General features: G+C 38.6%; 1 long non-coding RNA gene and 1 pseudogene across 1 annotated transcript in view; one reads left to right on the top strand and one right to left on the bottom strand.

Moving 5' to 3' along the window:
* The window catches only part of LOC135969245 (uncharacterized), a 261,758-nt gene that overhangs the window by 55,920 nt on the left and 181,582 nt on the right, over window positions 1-24,256 (top strand). The gene's annotated exons all lie outside the window — the stretch shown is intronic.
* LOC102119737 (RNA-binding motif protein, X-linked 2 pseudogene) lies at window positions 1,707-2,610 on the bottom strand (annotated as a pseudogene).

The raw sequence follows: 24,256 nt of genomic DNA, 5'->3' as shown, positions 1-24,256 counted from the left end.
CATTGATGGCCATTTGGGTTGGTCCCACATCTTTGCTATTGTGAATAGTGCCACAATAAACATACGTGTGCATGTGTCTTTATAGTAGAATGATTTATAGTCCTTTGGGTATATACCCAGTAATGGAATTGCTGGGTCAAATGGTATTTCTGGTTCTAGATCCTTGAGGAATCGCCACACTGTATTCCACAATGGTTGAACTAATTTACACTCCCACCAACAGTGTAAAAGCGTTCCTATTTCTCCACATCCTCTCCAGCATCTGTTGTTTCCTGACTTTTTAATGATCACCATTCAAACTGGTATGAGATGATATCTCATTGTGGTTTTGATTTACATTTGTCTAATGACCAGTGATGATGAGCTTTTTTTCATGTTTGTTGGCTGCATAAATGTCTTCTTTTTAGAAGCGTCTGTTCATATCCTTCGCCCACTTTTTGATGGGGTTGTTTTTTTCTTGTAAATTTGCTTACTGAGTGGGCAAAAACTGGAAGCATTCCCTTTGAAAACTGGCACAAGACGAAGATGCCCTGCCCTCTCTCACCACTCCTATTCAACATAGCATTAGAATTTCTGGCCAGGGCAATCGGGCAAGAGAAAGAAATAAAGCATATTCAAATAGGAAGAGAGGAAGTCAAATTGTCTTTACAGATGACATGCTTGTATATTTAGAAAACCCCATCATCTCAGCCCCAAATCTCCTTAAGCTGATAAACAACTTCAGCAAAGTCTCAGGATACAAAATCAATGTGCAAAAATCACAGGCATTCCTGTACACTAATAATAGATAAACAGAAAGCCAAATCATGAGTGAATTCCCTATAACAATTGCTACAAAGAGAATAAAATACCTAGGAATATAACTTACAAGGGCTGTGAAGGACCTCTTCAAGGAGAACTACAAGCCACTGCTCAAGGAAATTAGAGAGGGTACAAACAAATGGGAAAATATTCCATGCTCATGGATAGGAAGAATCAATATCGTGAAAATGGTCATACTGCCCAAAGTAATTTATAGATTCAGTGCTATCCCCATCAAGCTACCATTGACTTTCTTTACAGAATTAGAAAAACTACTTTAAATTCCCTGTGGAACCAAAAGAGTGCCCATATAGCCAAGACAATCCTAAGCAAACAGAACAAAGCTGGAGGCATCATGCTACCTGACTTCAAACTATACTACAAGGCTATAGTAACCAAAACAGCCTGGTACTGGTACCAAAACAGATACGTAGACCAATGGAACAGAACAGAGGCCTCAGAAATAACACCACACACCTACAACCACTCGATCTTTGACAAACCCAACAAAAACAAGCAATGGGGAAAGGATTCCCTATTTAATAAATGGTGTTGGGAAAACTGGCTAGCCATATGCAGAAAACTGAAACTGGATCCCTTCCTTACACTTTATACAAAAATTAACTCATGATGGATTAAAGACTTAAACCTAAGACCTAAAGTCATAAAATCCCTAGAAGAAAACCTAGGCAATACCATTCAGGATGTAGGTATGGGCAAAGACTTCTTGATTGTTACAGCAAAAGCAATAGCAACAAAAGCCAAAATTGACAAATGGGATCTGATTACACTAAAGAGCTTCTGCACAGCAAAGGAAGCTATCATCAGAGTGAAAAGGCAACCTACAGAATGGGAGAAAATTTTTATAATCTATCCATCTGACAAAAGACTTTAATATCCAGAATCTACAAAGAACTTAAAGAAATTTGGCTCCTGCTTTTACTGCTACGACTACACCCTTCAGTATGCCCATTGTATTGGCTAGAATGTGTGTCTGGGCTCCGCCCTCTGTCCCTATTCCTGGTCTTTTCTTCTCTTGCCTCCCTCCTGCTTGAGGACTTGTGCTCGTGCTTGGGTTTCTCTTTCTCCAGGTCCCTCTCTAGGTCCTCTGCTCCACCAGAGTAGGCAGTCCTCGCCTTGGAGAGCTTTGGCCCCTCCCTGGGCTCTGACTTCTGAGCTGTCTCTGAGTTCTTACTGCTGTGCTTCTCAGAGCCAGGGTCATCCTTTTCTTTCACCGTCTTGCTTCTGGGTGATGAAAGAGGATGGTTGCTCTGCCTGTACCTCCTGGTCAGTTTTCTCTTTTTCTTTCTTTTTTTTTTTTTTCTTTTTGTCATTTTTGTGCTTTTTTGTTGGTTTTTCATTTTCAGAGCTCTCAGACAAACTTGGTGAGGGGATACGCCCCACAGCCCTTCTCCTGGAGCTTTTTAGTCACATCATCCATTTCTTCTGAGTCTTTAGGAGTCCTATAGTTAGACACATGATCCACTCGGATAGTTCTTCCTTTCATCTTGATCCCATTAAAATTGTCAATGGCCAGAATTGTGCTCCTCTGGCCTTTATAGCAGAGGAAACAGAATCCTTTGGATTTCCCAGTCTTTTTGTCCCGCATGAGATTAATGTTAACAATCTCCCATATTGTGAGAACACACAGACAATGTCCCCTTCAGTCAGTTCATAAGGAAGCCCTCCTAGGAAGATCCAGGCGCTGTCCTTGTACTCAGATTGCCAGGAAACCTTATCGACCGCCCCAAGCTGGACCTCTCACTCATTCAGTTTGTTGATCAGCTTCATCTTAGTTAAAGGGTTCATCTCCGCGGGCTCGCACTCAACGTTCAGGTATCAGAACAATCACTTTTATAACCTGTATGAAATAGAGTAAAGCACCAGCAAACCTGCAAGGGGACAAGTTTTAACTGTAACTGTGTCAGTTCAGGAGATGACTGATGGTCAGGAAAACAGAAAAGTATCTATGGGGTGAGGGGGCATAGGGACTCTAAGTAACAGGGGAGAGTCTTTTGGGCAGAACTCAGCAGAAATTGTTCCTTTCTCCTACTTATATCCAACAGGGTAGCCATATTGCACATATATTTTCCAGCAAATGTATTTTGCAGACAGCATTACCAGAGCCAGTTTGCACTAAAGAGAGTTGCAGTGCCAGCATTCCACAAATCTGCGAAGATAGCAACTAGAGTCATAGAAATATAAAGACAGGAGGTTGAGCAACTGCCATTATATGAAAAACCTCTTTGCAGTTAATATTTTGAAACTTAATGGGTAGACACTACAGACCAACTAAGAAGATTCCTCTCACTGTCCGGCAGCACTTCCCCTACAAATCTCTATATATTGCAATAAAAGCATTTATTCTGATCATAAGAATTATATATGCTTCTCATGGAAATTTGAAAAATACCTCAAAATATTAAAAAGGGGAACATTCTATCATCCAGTGATAATAGCTTGTGTATTGACATGTATTCACCCAGCCTTTCCTTCCACTGAGAATGATGTATATGGCTGTGTGTGTGTGTGTTTCAAAATCAATATATTCCAAAAACAAATCTCTTTTTTCACTTAATACATGAGGAACATTTCCCATGTCATTAAATATTCTTCAAAATTTCATTGTTAATGACTGCATAGTGTTCAGGTTTTCTGACTAGTATATGAAATATTTTTCTTTCCCTGTAATTATTACTTACAATAGCTAATGCAATGTGATAGAAAAATTAAATATGTGGTATACATTATTTTTTTTGAAAGGGAGTCTCACTCTGTCGCCCAGGCTGGAGTGCAGTGGCACAGTCTCAGCTCACTGGAACCTCCGCCTCCAGGTTCAAGTGATTCTCCTGCCTCAGTCTCCCGAGTAGCTGGGATTACAGACACCGGCCACCACGCCTGGCTAATTTTTGTATTTTTTAGTAGAGACGGAGTTTCACCATGTTGGCCAGGCTGGTCTCAAACTCCTGTAATCCCAGCACTTTGGGAGGTCGAGGCGGGCGGTATACAGTTTTGAATGTGGGACAAAATTAGTATTATTTGAGAATATTATGATTTTATACCTAGAAAAACACAAAGTAACCCAGTAAATTAGCTATCATGGTGAGAAAATTTAGTAAGTTGGCTAGAAAAACAATTAGTTTTGTTTTATATTGACAATATACAATTAGAATTTGAAATGGAAAGAAAAAGAAATCACACTTCCAATTTCCACAAAAACAATAAAATAACAAGAAATACTTTTCTTTTTTTGGAGACAGAGTCTTGCTCTGTTGCCAGGCTGGAGTGTAGTGGCATGGTCTTGGCTTACTGCAACCTCTGCCTCCCAGGTTCAAGTGATCCTCCTGCCTCAGCCTCCCGAGTAGCTGGGACTACAGGTGTGTGCCACCACGCTGAGCTAATTTTTGTATTTTTAGTAGAGACAGGGTTTCACCATGTTGGCCAGGCTGATCTCGAACTCCTGACCTCAAGTGATCTGCCCGCCTCAGCCTCCCAAAGTGTTGGGATTATAGGCATCAGCCACCATGCCCGGCCAAGAAATACATTTTATAATGAAAAATTATAAAAGAACATATTGAAGCCATACCTGAATAAATGAACAGACATAGCATTGTCCTTGGAAGGAAGAAAATACTATAAAGATGTAATGTATTCCAAAATATAAATTAATTTTCTATTGTTTGGATTGAATTTTCAAATATATATGTTTAATATGACATGAGATAAAGTGAGACTATGTGGTTTTCACAAAAATCATATTTGAGGGCTCTGGCGGTCACCTCTAGGCATAAGGCAAGTGCCCTCCAGAACAGTTGACACTGAAGCACAAGACATCCATGTGAATGCTGATCTTTAATGAAATGTTGAAGGCCATAGATAGAAAAAGCACATGAGCAGCAAATCACAGAATTAGACATAATGAATTGCATATTTTGAGTTGCAATTAAGATGGTTTACCACTTGAATAGCAGTCTAAGGTTGAAAAGCTATGATTTATTTACTTACTGATAGTTGACAATGCCGATTCTCAGCTATATAATTAGTTAATATATTAATGTTTCAGTCAAAATCCAAGTGGATTTTTTGCAATATAACAAATACATTTAAAGTTAGATGACAGAAGAAATGTACAAGAAATGCCCAGATATTTTTTAAAAAGAATACGGTGAAGGGAATTGACCTGTCAGATAGCAAACTACATTTTAAAGCCACTGTAATCAAAGGAGCATGCCATTGACAAAAGAATAGACAAATGAATTAGTGGAATAGAAAAAAGAGTCAAGAAATACTTCCAAGTATACAGAGGGATGAACTATTTTAAAATGAATATATCAAAGAGGTGAGGGAATGAAGGATTACTCAATGTAATTGGGTCCATTGAATACACACTTGGAAAAAATAAATTTGGGTTCTTACCTGTAAATATTTTGAATGATTATCTGAACTTAATATAAATGGAATCACATAGTTTAAAAAAATGAAATGAGGTGAAATGGATATCATACGAGGAAATATAGGACATTATTTTGTAAATTCAGTCTGAGTATACATATCCTATCAGGATGAAAAATCAAGAAAGGATAAACTTGATCACTTTAATCATGTAAATATTAAAATCTCCTATACATCAAAAGGTTTTACAAATACACTAAAATGACAAAACCCAGGAGAATACATTTTTAAAATATAAAACAGAGATGAAACATTTACATCTCTAATACACAACAAAATCCTTCAAATCAATAATTTGTAATTTATTATACAAAATATGATTAATCAAATTTAAAATGGGTAAAAATGTAAACACATTATTCACATAATTAAAATAATAATCATATGAAAATATGTGCAACCTCAATAATTGTCAAGGAAATAAAAATTGAATTATCAAAAGGATATAATATTTTGAAAAATTATATGGAAAATTTAGAAGGTTAAGAAAGTGTGAGGATATCTACTTCTAGAAGAGAAACGAGACAACAGCAATATTTCACAGATATTTGGCAGGAATATAGATTTGCTCTAACCATTTTGGAAAGTAATTTGGCAATGAGTATGAACATTTTAAGAATGCATAAACTTTGATGCAGCTATTGCACTTGTAGGAATTTACCTCATTAGGTTAAATGGATATACGTGCATGGAGGCTCATTATAGCACCCCTCAGTGTCCTACACATTGCAAAGCTCTTCATTGTCCAAAAACAATTGAAATCAGTTGTCTTTCTGAGCCAAGATAATTGACATTTAAAGTTTTATCCAAAAAGCAGGCATCCAAATAATGCTATGAGACTTGCACATGAGAAAACCACTTTGACTAATACAGTTAATCCTTTTGTGACATTTCTTAAAATACATGGAACTTCATAGAAACATTTTCTTAAAATCCCAACAGTTGACATGGGCATTAAGGGTAGACAAAAATATTGTTCAGTCTGTACCATTATTACTGTATACACTGCATGGTATAGGATGATCCTGATCTTCCATCAGCTTTCTTACTGCCCAGCTGACAAAGATGTAAGATGAACTCAACTATTCAAGAAGTTCTGTTTAGTAATGCTTTCAGTAAGTTAATTTGGAGAATTGGTCATATTACAATGTCACTTGTACTAATTAAGTCTTCAATAAATACAATATATTTGAATAAATAAGCTAATATTCTCGATTGAGGGGAGTAATTTGAACATGGGAAGGGGAAAGACGTAAACCAGTCACCCAGGTATCTGTGGCATGTCGTCATTTCTAATTTTTTTCTCCAAATATTTTCAATTCACACTTTGTGTCAGGCACCATTCATGTATTCAACAAATCTTTACTGAGCACCTGCGATAAGCCAGGCACGATTTCAAGCACATAGGACACACAACAGTGAATAATAGAGATGATAAAGTTCGCACAGTATTGGGAATTCCTTAGCCTAGACCTTCTGCTAACAACATCTACTTAAAGGTTTTTTCAGCCTATTTCAGAAAAACAAAAACCTCCCCACAGGGACTTCTTCAAAAGCTGCAACTTGTTTTCAGTTTCTTCATTCAAGCCACACATTTACTGAAATGCCTGCTATGATAAGCCAGGAACTGCTCTAGGCATTGGAGAAACATCAGCAAACAAAAAAGACTTTGCCCTCAAGAAGACTGTGTTCTAGAAACAAACAAAATGCAAAATAAGTTTAGATATCGGTAAGTGCCATGAATAAAATACAGAGGGCTGTATGATAAAAGTAACCGGGAGGAAAAGACTTTAAAAGCTAGGGTGATCTGGAAGGCCACTCTGTGGAAGTGACATATAAAACAAAACCTGAATGACCAGAGGGAGCTAGCCGTGCAAAGATCAATATGAAGAGCTTTCCAGACAGAAAGAACAGCTCTTCCAGAAGAATAAACTAGAGATGTTCTAAGAACAGAGAAGAGCAAAATGATCAAGGGTGGAAGTGATTGATAAGAGATGAGTTCAGAGAAGTGGCAGAAGGAGACCAGATAATTTTTGACCTTGTAAGCTAGACTAAAGAGCGTAATTTTTATTCTGTATACAGTGGACAGTCACTAGAAGGTGTCGAATAGAGTAGTGATAAAATAAGATTTACTTTCTTTTTGAAAACCCAATATTTATTTCTTCCAGCTTTATTGAGATATAATTAGCAAAAAAAAATTGTATAAATGTAAGGTATGAAACATGTTTTTATAAATGTATATATTGTGAAATGATTACCATAGTCAAGTTAATTAGCATGTCCATCACCTCACATAGTTATCTTTTTTGTGGTGAGAAGATTTAAGATGTATTTTCTTAGCTAATTTTAAGTATACAATATAGTATTATTGATTATAGTCACCATGATGTACATTAGATTTCCAGAACTGACTCATTCTGCATAACTGAAACTCTGTACCTTTTGACTAATATCTCCCTATTTTCCCCCATATCCCAGCCCCTAGTAACCGGCGTTGTCCTCTTTGCTTCTTTGAGTTCACCTTTTTAATAGAATCCACATATGAGTGAGATGATGCAGTATTTGTCTTTCTGTGCTTCACTTATTTCACTTGGCATAATGTCCTCCAGGTTCATTCATGTTGCTCTAATGATAAGATTTACTTATTTTTTAGGGCTAAATAATATTCCACTCCATATATATTCCACTCCGTATGGAATATTATGCACTTATGTTTCTCCAGTGGCTACTGTGGGGCATATGTTATATATATAGCATTGTGCTCTTTGCTTTTGCTTTTTTGCCTCTTTGCTTCTTTGAGATATATATATACACACACACATACATATATATAGAGTATAAATGTATTGTATAAATGTAAGGTATGAAACATATATATATATATGTATGTATATATGCCACATTTTCTTTATCCATTTATCCATGGATGGACATCTAGGTTGATTCTATATCTTGGCTATTTTTAATAGTGCTGCAATGTACATGCGTGTGCAGCTATCTTTTTGACTTACTTATTTCAATTTCTTTGGACATATACCTACAGTTAGGATTGCTGGATCACATGGTAGTTTTAGTTTTTTGAGAAATTTTCATACTGTTTTCCATAATGGCTGAACAAATCATTTCTACCAATAGTGTTCAAAGGTTCCCTCTTTTCCACATTCTCACTAACACTTGCTATCTTTTGTCTCTTTGATAGTAGCCATTCTGTTTTGTCTCTGTTTGCAGATGACATGACCTTATATTAAAAAAAAACCCTAAAGACTCCACGTAAAAACTTTTAAAACTAATAAACAAATCTACTAATGTTGCAAGATACAAAATCAACATGCAAATTTCAGTTGCATCTCTATGTACTAACAACAAACTATTTGAAAAATAAATTAAGAAATCAATCTCATTTATAATAGCACCAAAAAATAAAATGCACAGGAATAAATTTAACCATGGAGGTGAACGATCTGTACATTGAAAACTATAAAACACTGATGAAAGAAATTGAAGAAGACACAAAATAAATGGCTTGGAAGTGTGAATCCAGAAAATCTTAGACAGGTCTCAGTTAATTTGGAAAGTTTATTTTGCGAAGGTTGAGGACACGCCTGTGACACAGCCTCAGGAAGTCCTGAGGACATGTGCCCAAGGTGGTCAGGGCACAGGCTGGTTTTATACATTTTAGGGAGACATTAGTCATCAGTCAATATATTAAGAAGTACATTGATTCAGTCTGGAAAGGCGGGACAACTTGAAGCAAAGGCAGGAAGACTCGAAGTCGGGGAGGGAGCTTCCAGGTCACAGATATAAGGGATACACAAATGGTTACATTCTTTTGAGTTTCTGTTTAGCCTCTCCAAGGGAGGCAATCAATTATGCATCTTATCTCAGTGAGCTGAGGGGTGACTTTGGGTAGAATAGGAGGCAGGTTGACCCTAAGCAGTTTCCAGCCTGAGTTTTCCTTAGTGATTTTGGGGGCCCAAGATATTTTCCTTTCACCAAAGAATTAATATTGTTGAAATATTCATACTGTCCAAAGGGATCTACAGATTCAGCACAATCCCTATCCACATTCCAATGTCATTTTTCACAGATATAAAAGAGACAATACTAAGATTTATATTTTTATCACTCTTTCAGCTATTTAGAAAACTGACTATAGGGTAGTACTGGTAAAACCATAATTACATTATCCCAGATGCGAGATTATGATTGTTTGGACCAGAGTGGGAGCTGCAAAGAAGGTATGAAGTGGCTAAGTCCTGGGTATACTTTGAAGGTAGAGTGTTTCAGTGGCCTTAAGACAACTTTCACATTTGCAGATTCGCTACAAGGACTCACCTGACTCAGTAGCAGATTATTTTAATGGCTAAAATTTATTACAGCAAAGGATAAAGCACAAAAGCAACAGGAACATATTTGCATTGGGCATAGTACAGAGAGGCTAAACATAGTTTTCCAAGTCCTTCCCCATCTGGGGCCACACAGAGCATGCTTCATTTCTAGCAGTCAACTATAAGAACTGTTGTGCGATAGATCGGACCAGGGAAGCCCGTTTGAATCTTTGGGTCCAAGGCTTTTATTGAGAGTTGATTAGAAAGGCATATCATCCATAGCAGTAGAAACATGAGAGTCCAACAACGGAACCAGGTGCACATGATCAATCTTGGTGTTTGTGCAAAGCAACCTGAGAAACTGATATGGAACGGTCCATAGCTCCAGGTGAACACAATGAAACCCTCAATCACTGGCATCAATTATATTCTAAGAGTCACATTTCCAAGGGCTGACCAAGGGGCCAATCATGATTCCAGATGTCCTTGGACATGCAAGGAGTAAGCAACCAGCTAAGAGGTCAAAAAATTCACTCTTGGTTTTTGTAAGTTTTAGGTCACAGTAATCTTAAGAGTGTCTCAGTTGAGTGGCGAGCATAACAGTCTGATATAAACTGTTGATAAGATAACGGAAGGTCAGGAATTAAAGTGAGTGTACACAACTCTTTTAATGTATTTTCCTGTGAAGGGGAACCAAGAAATGAGGAGGTATCTAGAGTATTTCAGATATCAAGAAATTCTGTGGTCAGTTTTAAGATGGAAACTATCACAGCATATTTATATGCTGACCTAGTAATGATTCAAGAAAGAAGGAAATACATGGTAGGTACTTGTATTAGTCTATTCTTGCACTGCTATAAAGAAATACTTGAGACTGGGTAATTTATAAAGAAAACAGGTTTAATTGACTCACAGCAGGCTGTACCAGAAACATCACTGTGGAGTCCTCAGGAAACTTACAATCATGGTGGAAGGCGACAGGGAAGCAGGCACATCTTAAATGACAGCAGCAGGGTTGGGGGTGGTGCCGCACACTTTTAAACAACTAGATCTCATGAGAACTCTATCACAAGAACAGCAGCGAAAGGGGAAGTCCACCCCCATGACCCAATCACCTCCCACCAGGCCCCACCTCAAACACCAGGAATTACAATTCAACATGAGATTTGGGCAGGGAAAAAAATCTAAATCACTTTCAGGCCTTGAAAGGAGAGAGGTAGGCCGGGAGTGGTGGCTCATGCCTGTAATCCCAGCACTTTGGGAGGCCAAAGCGGGCAGATCATGAGGTCAGGAGATCGAGACAATCCTGGCCAACATGGTGAAACCCCATCTCTACTAAAAATACAAAAACTAGCTGGGCATAGTGGCACGTGCCTGTAATCCCAGCTACTCGGGAGGCTGAGGCAGGAAAATCCCTTGAACCAGAGAGTCGGAGGTTGCCTTGAGCCAAGATCACGCCATTGCACTCCAGCCTGGAGACAGATCAAGACTCTGTCTCAAAATAAAAAAGAAAAAAGGGAGAGGTAATGAGATACAGAACTCAAGTAGAGTTCCAGGCTTGTGATGGGAGGGGCTGTTGTGAAGGTCTCTGACATGCCCTGGAGACATTTTCCTCATCATCTTGGCTCCTTGTTACTTATGCAAATTTCTGCAGCTGGGATGAATTTCTCCGCAGAAAATGGGATTTTCTTTTCTACCACATCGTCAGGCTGCAAATCTTCCAAATGTTTATGCACTGTCACCTCTTGAACTCTTTGCTGTTTCGAAATTTCTTCCACCAGATACTTTAAGTCATCTCTCTCAAGTTCAGAGTTTCACAGATCTCCAGGGCAAGGGCGAAATGCCCCCAGTCTCTTCAATAAAGCATAACATGAGTGACCTGTGTTTCAATTCCCAACAAGTTCATTATCTCCATCTGAGACCACCTAAGCCTGGACTTCATCTTCTATATCACTATCAGTATTTTGGTCAAAGCCATTCAACAAGTCTCCAGGAAGTTCCATCCTTTTCCACATATTCCTGTCTTCTGAGCCCTCCAAACTGTTCCAACCTCTGCCTGTTACCCAGTTCTAAAGTTGCTTCCACGTTTTCAGGTATCCTTATAGCAGCACCGTATTACCTTAGTGCCAGTTTACTGTATTAGTCCATTCGCACACTGCTATGAAAAGCTGCCTGAGACTGGGTAATTTATAAAGAAAGGAAGTTTAATTTGCTCGCAGTTCTACATGGCTGGGGAGGCATCAGGAAACTTACAATCATGGTGGAAGGCACCTCTTCACAGGGCAGCAGGAGAGAGAATGAGTGCAAGCAGGAGATGTGCCAGATACTTATAAAACCATCAGATCTCACAAGAACTTACTATCATGAGAACAGCATGGGGGAAATTGCCATCATGATCCAATCACTTCCCACTGTGTCCCTTCCATGACACATGGGGATTATGGGAATTACAGTTCAAGATGACATTTGGGTGGGAACACAGCCAAACTATATCACTTGTAAACACTCATATACATTTGTAAATACCTTCACACACTTATAAACACACACAGCATCACACTCTCAAATCTCTTACACATGCTGAAAAACACAGTAACACACACTCACACATTCAATCACACACATTTTCACAAGTCACACACTCGTACACACACATTCCTATGCTCAAATACACTCACTCACAAATTCTCTTACATGCTGTCTAACACGAAAACTCTTACACACTTTCACATTCACACAGTCACATTCTCACACATACATACTTTCAAACATACACTCCTACATATACTCACATAATCACATACACTCACACTTACACATAATCTCACACTGAAACAGCCACACATTCACACAGACACGAAGTCACAGACATGAAAGACATATCAGCTGTCATTGTTGCCATGGCTATTCTAGCAGTGAGAATATTTAAATAAAAATACAAAAACCCTTTGGAGTTTATATTCTACTGGGTAATGATAGATAACTAATGATATAATTTCAAGCAGTGATTCATATTATGACAAGTTGACTAGGATAAAAGAATAAAGTGTGGGGGTGATATATTAAGTACAGTGGTCTGGGAGGTTTTCAGAACATCTGAGCAGAAACAGGCTGTGGTCATATTTGTGTTTTAAAAAGTAAATACATACTGTGGAAAAATAATTTGGTGATGATAGTGGAAACAATTTTCTGGTCAAGAGATGATGGTGTTGTGGAGTAGAAATGATGCTGAGTTAGAATAGATGGGTAGCAGTGGAAGCGCTAAGAAAGAGTGGTGGTCTAGATATATTTTGAACATAGAGGGAACAGAATTTGCTAACAAATTGGAAATGAGTCATGAGAGAAAGAGAGGACTTAAGGATGATTTCAAAGTTGTTGATTGGAGCAACTTGAAAGATAGAGCTGCCATTTACTATAATAGAATGAAGGATTCAAAGAATAGCCTGTTTGTCACTGGGGAAATGGGAATGCAGTGGAAATGGAGAGTTGGGGTTTGGACATTAGGTTAAGGTAGCTATTGGTCATTCAAGCAGAAAGATTAGAAATGAAGATTAGAATATGATAAGCATTAGTCTGGAGTTTAGGGCCAATGTTATTTATTAAGTATTCATTAACTCATTCAACCAATAATTATTGAGCACCTCCATTCTTATAGGCTCTGGAGATTCAGAAATTTATAAGACCAAGTCCCTTTCCTCAGAGCTCACATTCTGGTAGGGGAAGACAGCCCATATACAAAGAAATATATTGTAAAATATAAAGGTAGCGATAAGTGTTATGACAGGGAAAATGAAAATGTGCTTGACACAGTTATGTGGATTTAAATCACATAATGAATGCAAGGAGGGGATACTGGTATTATTCCCAACTGACAGTTGGAGAAAGCAAGCCTCTCACATGCTAAGTAGTAAGTCAAGGTTTAATGAATGAATGAATTAATATTTTAACGTATCAAACTGTACAGGACTACCAAGGCTTCACTCCAAAGATACCAGCATGGATCATTCTATTTTTGTCCCCAAGCTACCATACCAAGTTACCCATCTGTCGTGATCCTGAAAAGTAGCCACTATGCAGAAAATGGGCAACAAAATACTATGAAAACCCGAGGTCCCTAAAAGTACATGAAGTTTGAAATACAACAAAGGAAACCACTAACGGGAAAATTTTAATAGCCCTTTAAATTTGAAAAGACTTTTACTTTACAAAGCTTTTGTATTTATATACAAATTTTCCTGAATTACATAGACCAGAGTATAAAACATGGGTGCATTCACCATTTCATTGGTCTTTATAGTAACAGCCTCTACAAATTGCCAACTAAGGATGGCCTCTTCTCCTGATCTAGAAGCCCTGCAAAGAATACCACTTTGCTCACTATGCATGCCCATCTTTGGTGGCTCCACGTGCATTTTCACAAGGGCTGCCTTTTCCCTCAAAAATTGTTCCTGAGATAAATGAACTGGAGCCCTCAAGGTGCAAATCTGCAGAGTTCTGTGACAAAATGGGTGTGATCATCTCTTTATCTTTTGGTACCATAATCAAAGCCCCAGAGCAAATCCTCTTGGTCTCAACATAGTACAGGTTATTTAGTGAAATATCTATGTCCGATATTTTGCTCACAACTCTCTATTTTCTTTGAACCCAGGCATAAGTCTGTTGGCAGTACTGGGGGTAGAGCAACATTCTTTCCCTTGGTATCATGTTCCTAAACAGAAGAACCTATGCTAGAGCAATATGCACAGCCTTTCTCCACTGGAGGAGGCAAGTCTTCATTTAGTTCAACACATGCTACTTCTCTTTTTAGGATAAGCCTACAGTGAGGAAGCACATTGTCTTAGTTCCGCACACCATGAGTTTCTCAGGTGCAGGTCTTCGTTGGAGGAGATGTACCACATTTGTTCAGTGGTGCTTAGGACTAGGCAAGTCTAGCTAATTGTGGGATGTAGAATTAGGAGGGTCACTGTTTCCTGCACAGTTGAAACATATTCTCCAAAACCAGCTGTGTTTAGTAATAAAGATGCTAGTGTTGATCTCCATCTGTCTGACTTGGTTAATTGCAAACTCAGGTGAAAAGAACAGAGCCATGCATTGGGCCCACCGAATCCCTTTCACTGACAGACTGTCCTCAACACCATTCCCCAGATGCCACTGTATTTCTTTCACTGGGCTAAGGTTAGCAGTCTAGATGTCTTCCTTAGGGGAATTAAATTAGAATGATATTTGCAACTTGGTGTTGAGTTCTTCACTTCTTCCCTCCTCCTTTCCTTTAATAAGTTTTTAGTGATGGCTTTTCTTTTCCAGGAACTGCCCTGACCTCTGACAAGACAACAGTGAGCAAGCCAGAAATAGCACCTCTCCTCATAAAGCTTACAGTCTAGCAGCCCAACTAACGTAATTGAAATGGTCACCTGAGTGTTATAGTGTATAATATAAACAAGTGCTATGAGGGTCTTGGACTCGGATACAGTCTGAGGGATCAGGGGAGGCTCCCTTGAGAAAATGATGCTTGAGCTGAGATCTAAAGAATGAGCTGAAGTTAACTAGACAGAAAGATGGGGTGTGAGAAACAGTGTATTTTAAACAAGGGTAAAGGAATAAGCAAAGGCCCTATGGTAGTAAGGAGGGAGTATCAAAATTTGTATCCACCCATCACTTTTGTCCTCTCAACCCATCCTTTCTACAATTTAGCTAGGATTCTCATTTTACAGATGAATACATTGAGGCACAAATGGTTACTAGCTGTATGACCTTGGGTAAGTAGTGGAACTAAAATGTAAAGCCAACATTCAGTGCTTCTGAGGTAGTACTTCTCAATTGGAGGCTATCCCTCACACTCTACCCTCCCTAGGCACATTTGGCAGTATCTGGAGACATTTTTAGTTGGCACAAGTGGAGGGATAAACTACTGCCATCTAGTGGGTAGAGGCCAGGCCTGCTGTTAAGCATTCTGCAGTGCACAGGGCAGGGGTCCACATGAAATGATTATCTGGCCCGAAATATCATTTTCTTCAGCTTTTTGAAATTTGTTTTAAATTTATTTCTTAATTTTTTATTCCAGCCACATATTTGTCGATGTATATGTGTATTTAATATAATCATTTCAATAATTTAAATAGTGCCAAAGTTGGGAAACCCCACACCAAGCTCCTCATCTTTCCACAGTTCTGCCTCGTTAACTCGGAGGCTTCTCAGTCCCTCATGCAAATGGACTTCTAGCCAATCAGCTCCAATTAGCCATTTTTACTCAGTAGTGGAAATGGATTCGATTTAAGCAGGGACCTCTGCTACTTTGCAATTATCTCAATGATCCTCACCAGCTTTGTATTATCACTTCGCCTCATAGATGAGGAAACAGAGGTTAAATTACATGCCTTGGGTTTCAGAATTCAAAGTAACAGAGTAATTGAGTCCAGCTCTTCTAAAATTGATATTTTTATCTTCATATCGTGGCCCTTTTAAGGATACATGTTTGCTGTCAGCCTTCTCAAGTACAACTGGCAAAGGCTGGAGTTGCAGGTCTGGATCGGAGCTGCAGGACTGCTGTGAAGAGTTTGTCAAACTTAATGGCCGCATTATTTTTTTAGGAGCTTGAAAATCAGCCCAGTGTTATTCAGCTTGAATTCCTTTCTTGCTAGGCTCAAGGCACACCAGACACACAATCTGCTGTTTGTGTAGAAAATATGTCAGGAGAGAAAAAGATAGCACCCACATGCGAGCATCTGCTGGAAAAATTCATTTTACCATTAACCATACAATTAAGTGAGAAAAACATCTGTGCCTGCTATTGCAGATGTAATCATAAAACCCAAATGTAGCAATGAAACAAAGTGGAAGAGGGGCAGAGGATGAGGAACTGGAGAAACACGTGACTTTAGTGTCAGGAAGGGATGGCTCTGTGGCTCTGTTGCTGTACTGAATACACTCACCTTCATCTTTCAAATATGACACCATCCATAGGGAACAACAAAATTGTAAAAAGGCAAATTATGCATGAGACATAGCATCTTAAACTCAAACCAGTGAGGCAGCTCAGAGAGAACTATAAACAAGGCAGAGGAATCCCAGAGACTGCAAATTAACAGCAAAAAAAAAACATCTAAATATATGTTGGCGGCATTTCAATATTAAGGCTGACTTAGAATTGTGGAACTGGAGAATGTAGAAAATGTCAAAGCCCTCAGAGATTAACTAGTTTAATCCCCAGTTTTACTCATGAGGAAACCAAAGCCCAGAGAGGGATGTGACTGCCCAAGGTCACACAGCTAGTTAGTGGCAGATGATTCCAGATAGTTCCTGGAGGACACAATTTGTTTTTCAGACTGATGAGAGGAAGAACTTTCACAAAACTTTTCAAGTAGCAGGGAGCATCAACTTGAGAGCATAATTGTATTACAGTGATATAAAGGTAGACTTTGATTCTGGAAGCCAAAAGCCAATGGTGATTACCCAGCTTTGTTCAAACTGCTGAGGTATAATTCTGCTGCTCAAGGTGGAATAGAAACACCTACGAGATCTCAGCAAATGACACCGTACATCTGCTTTGAAAACAAATCTCAAATGTAAATGTGATTCTGCTTCTGTTGTGCTTCCAGTTCCAAAGTACCATACAACTTGGATCTGAAAGTGGGAAGAAAGAAATCCAACTAGGTCCAAGGCACCCAATTTCACACTCTCATTGGTCAGTTTGCATGGTCTGGTGAAGGAGCCTGCATCCACGGAACCAGGAAGACTAGCATTGGCTTCTGGTTCTGCCTAGGACTAGCTGTATGGCTTTGGAACAAAGGCCACCGGACTTGAGCCCTCCACAGCCTTTTCGTCATGGACAAATGGAGTAAGGAGAAGCAAAAGTAAAGGATAAAATGGAGAAATGTATGGTAAGAGACAGGGGTAAGAAACAGGGCTGCCCTCTGTCCCTGCTCATGCCCTCAACTGACAGCATAACTAGCTGCATGTTATGGAGCCCAGACAATGTCCCTTTTCACTTCAGTTGTGGTCACATCATTCCTTTTATTCTTTTGTGAAGTCTTGGTTTAAATCTTTTGTCGATTTGCACTGGTCATTTTCTTGTTAATGAATTGTAAGCGGGATTTATATGTTGAGGATACAAGTACTTTGATAGAAGTGGTGTAAATAGTTTCTCCAGTCCGAGGCTTCCTTTCCCATTTTCTTGACCGGATCTTTCAAATGGCAAATATTTTTAATTTTGACATCAAATGTATCATTTTTTAATGTTTGTGTTTATTGTGTTCTGTATTCAAAACTTTTGCCTATCCTAAAGTCACAAATATTTATTTTTATTTTTTATTTTTTTTTTATTTTTGAGACGGAGTCTCTCTGTGTTGCCCAGGCTGGAGTGCAATGATGTGATCTCGATTCACTGCAACCTCCGCCTCCCGGGTTCAAGCGATTGTCCTGCCTCAGCCTCCCAAGTAGCTGGGATTACAGGCACCCACCAGCACACTTCACTAATTTTTTGTATTTTTTAGTAGAGACGGGGTTTCGCCATGTTGGCCAGGCTGGTTTCAAACTCCTGACCTCAGGTGATCCGCCCACCTTGGCCTCCCAAAGTGCTGGGATTACAGGTGTGAGCCACCACGCCCGGCCACAAATATTTTCTTTTATACTTTCTTCTAGATGTTTCAGAGTTTGAGGTTTTACATTTAGGTCCATTTAGAATCTATGCACATTTATTATCTATTTTGAGCTGATTTTTATATATGACATAAGTTAAAAGTTAGTGTCGGCTTTTTTCCCATATAGGTATACAGTTGGTATAGCAGTATTGGTTGTTTTCGCCATTTAATTGCTTTGGTACCTTTGATAAATTAATCATATATGTGTAACACTTTTGGCTTGTGAGCAGACCCAGACCTACACTTCAAAGACAATGCAAAGGAAGACACAAGTTCACAAACACATTTGCACTAATTCCAACTCAGTGAAGCTCAACCCATGAGGTCTGACTGTCTAGGACATCACAGTTGTTCCCAGGGGTGAAGGAGGGTGAAATAACAAGAGACTACTTAGGATAGTTAATTATAACAGGCACACAAGACTGGGGCAATCCTTGTCTCTACTTTATAAGCATCACATCACTAATCCTTTTAAACGATCCTGTGAAATCGCAGTTAATGTGATCCCCATGCTTTAAAGTGAAGCATTGAGAGGTAACTTACTCATCTAAGGTCATGTAGAGCTGGAGGACCTGGAGTCTGAAACTAGACTCCGTGATGTCAGAGCTATGCTTTGAATCACTGTTTCTATTTATCTTTGTAGCTCCATTACTCTTATCTGCACAGTACTCTGTAATGGTTCTCATCTAAAACAACCTACTACTATTCTCTTCCCTCCCAGCTGTTGAGGGCTAACTAATAAAAATAGTTAATAGTTGTTGAGCACTAAAGCGCATAGGCTCTTTACATACATTCAATTCCACAACAGCTCTAAATAAGTTTTGTACTATTATCATCTCCATTTTACTGATGCAGAAAGTCAGTCTCAGATCCTTGAAGTAACTCACTCTAGATCACACAGCTATTAAATGGCAGAGCCAGGATCTAAAACCAAAATTGCCTGCCACTACATTCCCTGCTCTTAACTACTACAACATGCCACCTTCTGGACTTTTTTGTTGTTGTTGTTTGTTTTTGAGATAGGAGTCTCGTTCTGTCACCCAGGATGGAGTGCAGTGGTGCAATCTCGGCTCACTGCGACCTCCACCTCCCAGGTTCAAGTGATTCTCCTGCTTCAGCCTCCCAGGTAGCTGGGATTACAGGCGCTCGGCCACCACACCCGGCTAATTTTTGTATTTTTGATAGAGACGGGGTTTCACCATGTTCCCAGGCTGATCTTGAACTCCTGACCTGAGGTGATCCACCCGCTCCAGCGTCCCAAAGTGCTGGGATTACAGGCGTGAGCCACCGCGCCTGGCTTCACCTTCTAGACTTTAAAGTAGATTATCCCTACATGGTTGCAGAGGGTGAGGTAAAGACACTGGCAAGTCACTAATGTGACTTCACACCCCAGAACATTCCCTGGATCTACTTCTATGTTTATCACTTAAAGCTAGGGATTGGGAAAATGAGCAATTCAGAAATTCCCACAGCTGACTTAGAATTTCCATGGAATTGCCTGTCTTCAGAAGATCAAAGGCTTCCGTATTATAAAGTGACACCACTTGCTCTATTCTGCTTGGAACTTCAAGAAGAACAGTATATGAAAACTGACTCATTTTGATAAGCTGTTATGGATTAACCTAACAACAAAGAAATTATTCAATTGTTCAGAATTATCCTAATAATACTTTTATGTTTAATCTTTATGATCTTCAATATGATTCCACCAGTGCTCTCTCATTTGGTTTTCACAACCTTGTACAATAAGCAGAGAAGATGCTATTATCCCCATTTGACCGATGAAGAAACTGAAAATTAAATGGAAATAAGTGACTTATCAGGTTTACAGAGCGAGTATGCAGCGGAGCTGAGATTGATCCCCAGGTCTTTTGATGGCTCGCTATAATTTTCAAATCAAAAGCCACTAATATTATAATCATTGTGTCTTAATATTTTAGGTTATTCAGATGCAGACTGTAACAACACCAAGATCTCAAAATATTTTCTTTAATAATTATTTTCCTAAATTATGAGCATCCTAGTATCACTATCTGGACCACCGGGATAGAAACAGCTGCACCTATGACCTTTCAAGTGAAATCGCTTTAGCAGGGTTTTAAGACAGCCTGGGCCAAAGGAAAAAGATTCCTGAAAGGAAGGAAGGAACATGTTACCTTGAAGAGTACTCAATTATGCGAATGGTTTCACTGCCTGTTATACCATGGATTATGCTTTCATTTTTCATATTAATGTTCTTTATGTTTTTCAATTAGTCACAGCAAATTACCTGTCCTTCGCCTTGGCAAGGGCAGCTCAGTGGGCCTCTGTGGAGTATTTTCCAAGTTTTGTCTGGTGAATTTTTGCTTTAATTCTCCTTGAAGCATTAACATGTAATTTTTTTTTCAAATGCACGAATGTGTTACATTTGACACTGTCTCATTCATGTAGGAAATAACCTATTAAATAAGGAATTTGAGGAATCTGCCTTTTTTTATTTTGCAATGGTGCATTACAAAAATAATTTTAACTTTAATGTAAAAAAGAATTGAAACATTAAAGAAAATTAAAATGTATTCAATACTTCTTAGTCATTCTAACAGAGAGACCTTATGGCATGAATCATATAAAAGAGCAAATTCTCCAAAATCCATTTCCCTCTGCTCAGCCCTGGCAAAGTGCCTGCCCATCCCCCAGCCCCAGCACTCCATCCCATGGCCCCCATATTTCTCATCCCACAACACCTAACCAGCTGCATGTTAATGGTCTGTTTATAGTCAGTCCTTGCCCCCTTCCCCTAATATTTGAGGTTTTCTAGAACAGGAACAGTGTCTTCATCAGAAGTGACTCCCTAGATCTTGGCGCACTACATGGCACAGAAGTAGGTGGTTAGGAAGTGATAGATGAATGAAGCCATTTGCCTTTGGAAAACACTAGTGCATCCATGTTAGCTATGGTCATATCTCACAAATTAGGATTTTTCTCAGGCTATAATTTAAGCATTATGTTGCTTTCCCATAATCCTCTCTGGTAAGGGAAACCAAATAACTTCTCCGCCCTTGAGGACCCCACAGTCTAACAGAGCTCTGTCAAATGTTAACGTTTCTGAAGGCCTCGTGGTAGACTCCACTCCGAGTGCTTTGTCAGAAGTTGCCATATTCCCTTTTTCTTTCATGTGTGGCATTGTCCTTAAGATTACAAAGCTCTCTCAAACATTGCAAGGATGGTGTCTCAGAGGACAAATACTTTGCTCCATGGGCTACTAATGTCTTTTGAAAAACATCTGAATATGGGAGAGAGTAGGCCTCTTCTTCCTGAAGTATCTTAGTTTTATTTTATTATTGTTATTTTATTGTTGTTGTTTGGAGGAGGAGCACTATGAAAACTTCAACTCACAATTATATTTCTGCTTTTCACCAAAGGACAATTTAAATGCTTTTACATTCAAATTCTTTTCCTAGTGTCATTTAATGACTTTGGGGAGGCAGGAGAGAGAGAGCCTCTGAGGACCCTCTGAGTCTCTGTAAAAAACTACAAGTTATTATTAAACCACTATCTCCACTGTGGTAATTCTTTCTTTCTAGTAATAATTATTTCAGTAACTAGGGTGGGAGCTGTAAAAAGGTGCTATTATTACTTCAAACTTTAGGTTAACTTAGTCCCACAAATGACATAAAATATATTTGAAAACATCTCTAATTTTTGTACATTGTGCAACTAAGTGAATACAAAAAAAAATTCATTAAGTCAATGTTTTCTTGACTTGAGACACAGCTAAACTGCAAAAGATCTGAAAAGTAGAGTATGAGATCTCTTTCCAGAGAAGGTTTTGTGTGATACTCACTATTGGTGGGGTAGCATCTAGAAGCCATAAGAGGAATAGTAGATTGAAGACTTGTAAGAAGCTTGAGAGATTGCCTGATTTTCTTGGCTTTGGTACAATATATCATCCAACAAGGATCAGTGGTTATTTGCCTTTTTCTGGAGCTTTACAAGAAACTGATACGCCACATGACCTTCAGTTACCATTCTGGCAATTTATTACAACAACAAGCAAAATGTTCCTTCCTGTAACTGAACACCTTTCTTGCTTTGATACAAGTACAGTTCCTTGTACTGTGTATTTGCCACAAAGCAAATAACTAATCTCTATTCTCTTTTTTTTTTTTAATTTTTTTTATTATACTTTAAGTTCTAGGGTACATGTGCATAACGTGCAGGTTTGTTACATATGTATACTTGTATTCTCTTTTTAGAAATTTTTCATGCCTTTCAAAACCATGAGTAAGATGACTCCAATCCTCATAATCTTCAGACTAAACAAAATCTAATTTATTTTATGCTCAGTCTCTTATTTTTCTTTCTTTAATTTTCTTTAAGGACCCAAACAGGAACAGCCCTAGAATCTACTTTCTCTGTTCCTAGTCCTCAGAACTACTGACGACTGATACAAATTGAATATTTCACCAAAAAGTCATTATGTCATATCCGCAATTGTTCATGGTAATTGCCTAGTAAACAAAACAAAACAAAAACCAAAAAACAGGCATACAAAGAATTCTAAAGAGAGAAGGGGTGTGTGTGTGTGTGTGTGTGTGTGTGTGTGTGTGTGTGTGTGTGTTTCATTAAGGGTTAGAATTCAGTAGACATGCAAAGTTTGGGGCATTAACTCTAAAGTGAACAATTGAAAAATGGGTGATAAATTAAGGGCAACTAATTTAGAGATAACATTGATAATAAAAAAATTGGGTTTTCAAATTCCTAGAGAAAGGCAAATAACTCTCAGTAAGAATTCCTACCAGCCAGAAGGTTCAATAGTGTAAGGCAGATGTGAAAGAGTGGAGAAAAGGGAACAAGGTTAATATTTTGTTAGGTATTGGGTAAGTCTCTTAACCTGTATTATCCTATGATAAACACCTCTTAGTGTGGCACCCCAACTTACAATTATCCTTTCTCTGAGAATGGCCTCAATATGCAGAGGTGAATAGGCAACAAGCAGTCATGTTTATAGTGTGGGATCTTGGTCTCTTGGCCATGTTTGTTGATCCAGGGGTGGGCACAGGATCCAAACCAGGTAAATGAGATTCTTTGTCTCATGAATTTAAAATCTAGAACAAAAAGGCGCAGTGCATTGTATGTGGTACAGTGTCAAGTCCCTATTTCATTCTGCCTTGCTCATCTAATTTGAGTTTTTACATGTCTCTCATTAGACATTAATTTCCTTGAAGGCAGGATCTTTGTCATATCTCTCTCTATAGGATAACAGAGAAAGTTTTTGACATTGATGTAAGTGTTCATTATCTTAAGTATGGTGATGATCTCATATGTGTATACATATGTCAAAAATCATCAACTTTTGCACTTTTAGCATGTACAGAATATTGTACATAAGTTAAATCTCAATAAACTTGTACAAAATTCTATGGAATCCCAGAAAAAGTAGTAACGGATAATCCCAACTGGTGTGAATATGAGTGAGATTTGTTCCAGATGAGAAAATGTTATGGTTTTGCAGTTAGCTTTGTGCTAACACATTATCGGGCTGTTTTTTAAGAAAGAAATAGCACTGATTGTATCAATAGTGGAACACCTAACTCAAGGATAGTTAATCTCATTGAATAACAAACTAGACCAACCAAATTCTTTCCAGCTAGAAACTGAATAAATAATAAGAAAATCTTCTTGTTGGTAGCTGTCTTAGTCTGCCTGGGTTGTTATTACAAAAAAATACCATCAATTGTGTGTCTTATCAATAACAGAAATTTATTTCTCCCAGTTTTGGAGGCTGGAAAGTCTAAGACCAACATACTGGCAGATTTGATGTCTGGTAAGGGCTCATTTCTCATTGAATGCACCTTCTCACTGCATCTTCACATGGTGGAAGGGGCAAACATGCTTCCTCAGTCCTCCTTTGTAAGGTCACTAATTCAATTCAGGAGGACACCACTCTCATAACTCAATCACCTCTCAAAGGCCCCCACCTCTTATTTATTTATTTATTTATTTTAGTGAGATGGAGTCATGCTCTGTTGCCAGGCTGGAGTGCAATGGCGTGATCTT

This window comes from Macaca fascicularis, chromosome X (assembly GCF_037993035.2).
Source record: "Macaca fascicularis isolate 582-1 chromosome X, T2T-MFA8v1.1".
Taxonomy (NCBI): Eukaryota; Metazoa; Chordata; class Mammalia; order Primates; family Cercopithecidae; genus Macaca; species Macaca fascicularis.
Note: the sequence above shows the minus strand (reverse complement) of the source record. Positions and strands in the feature narration are given on the sequence as shown.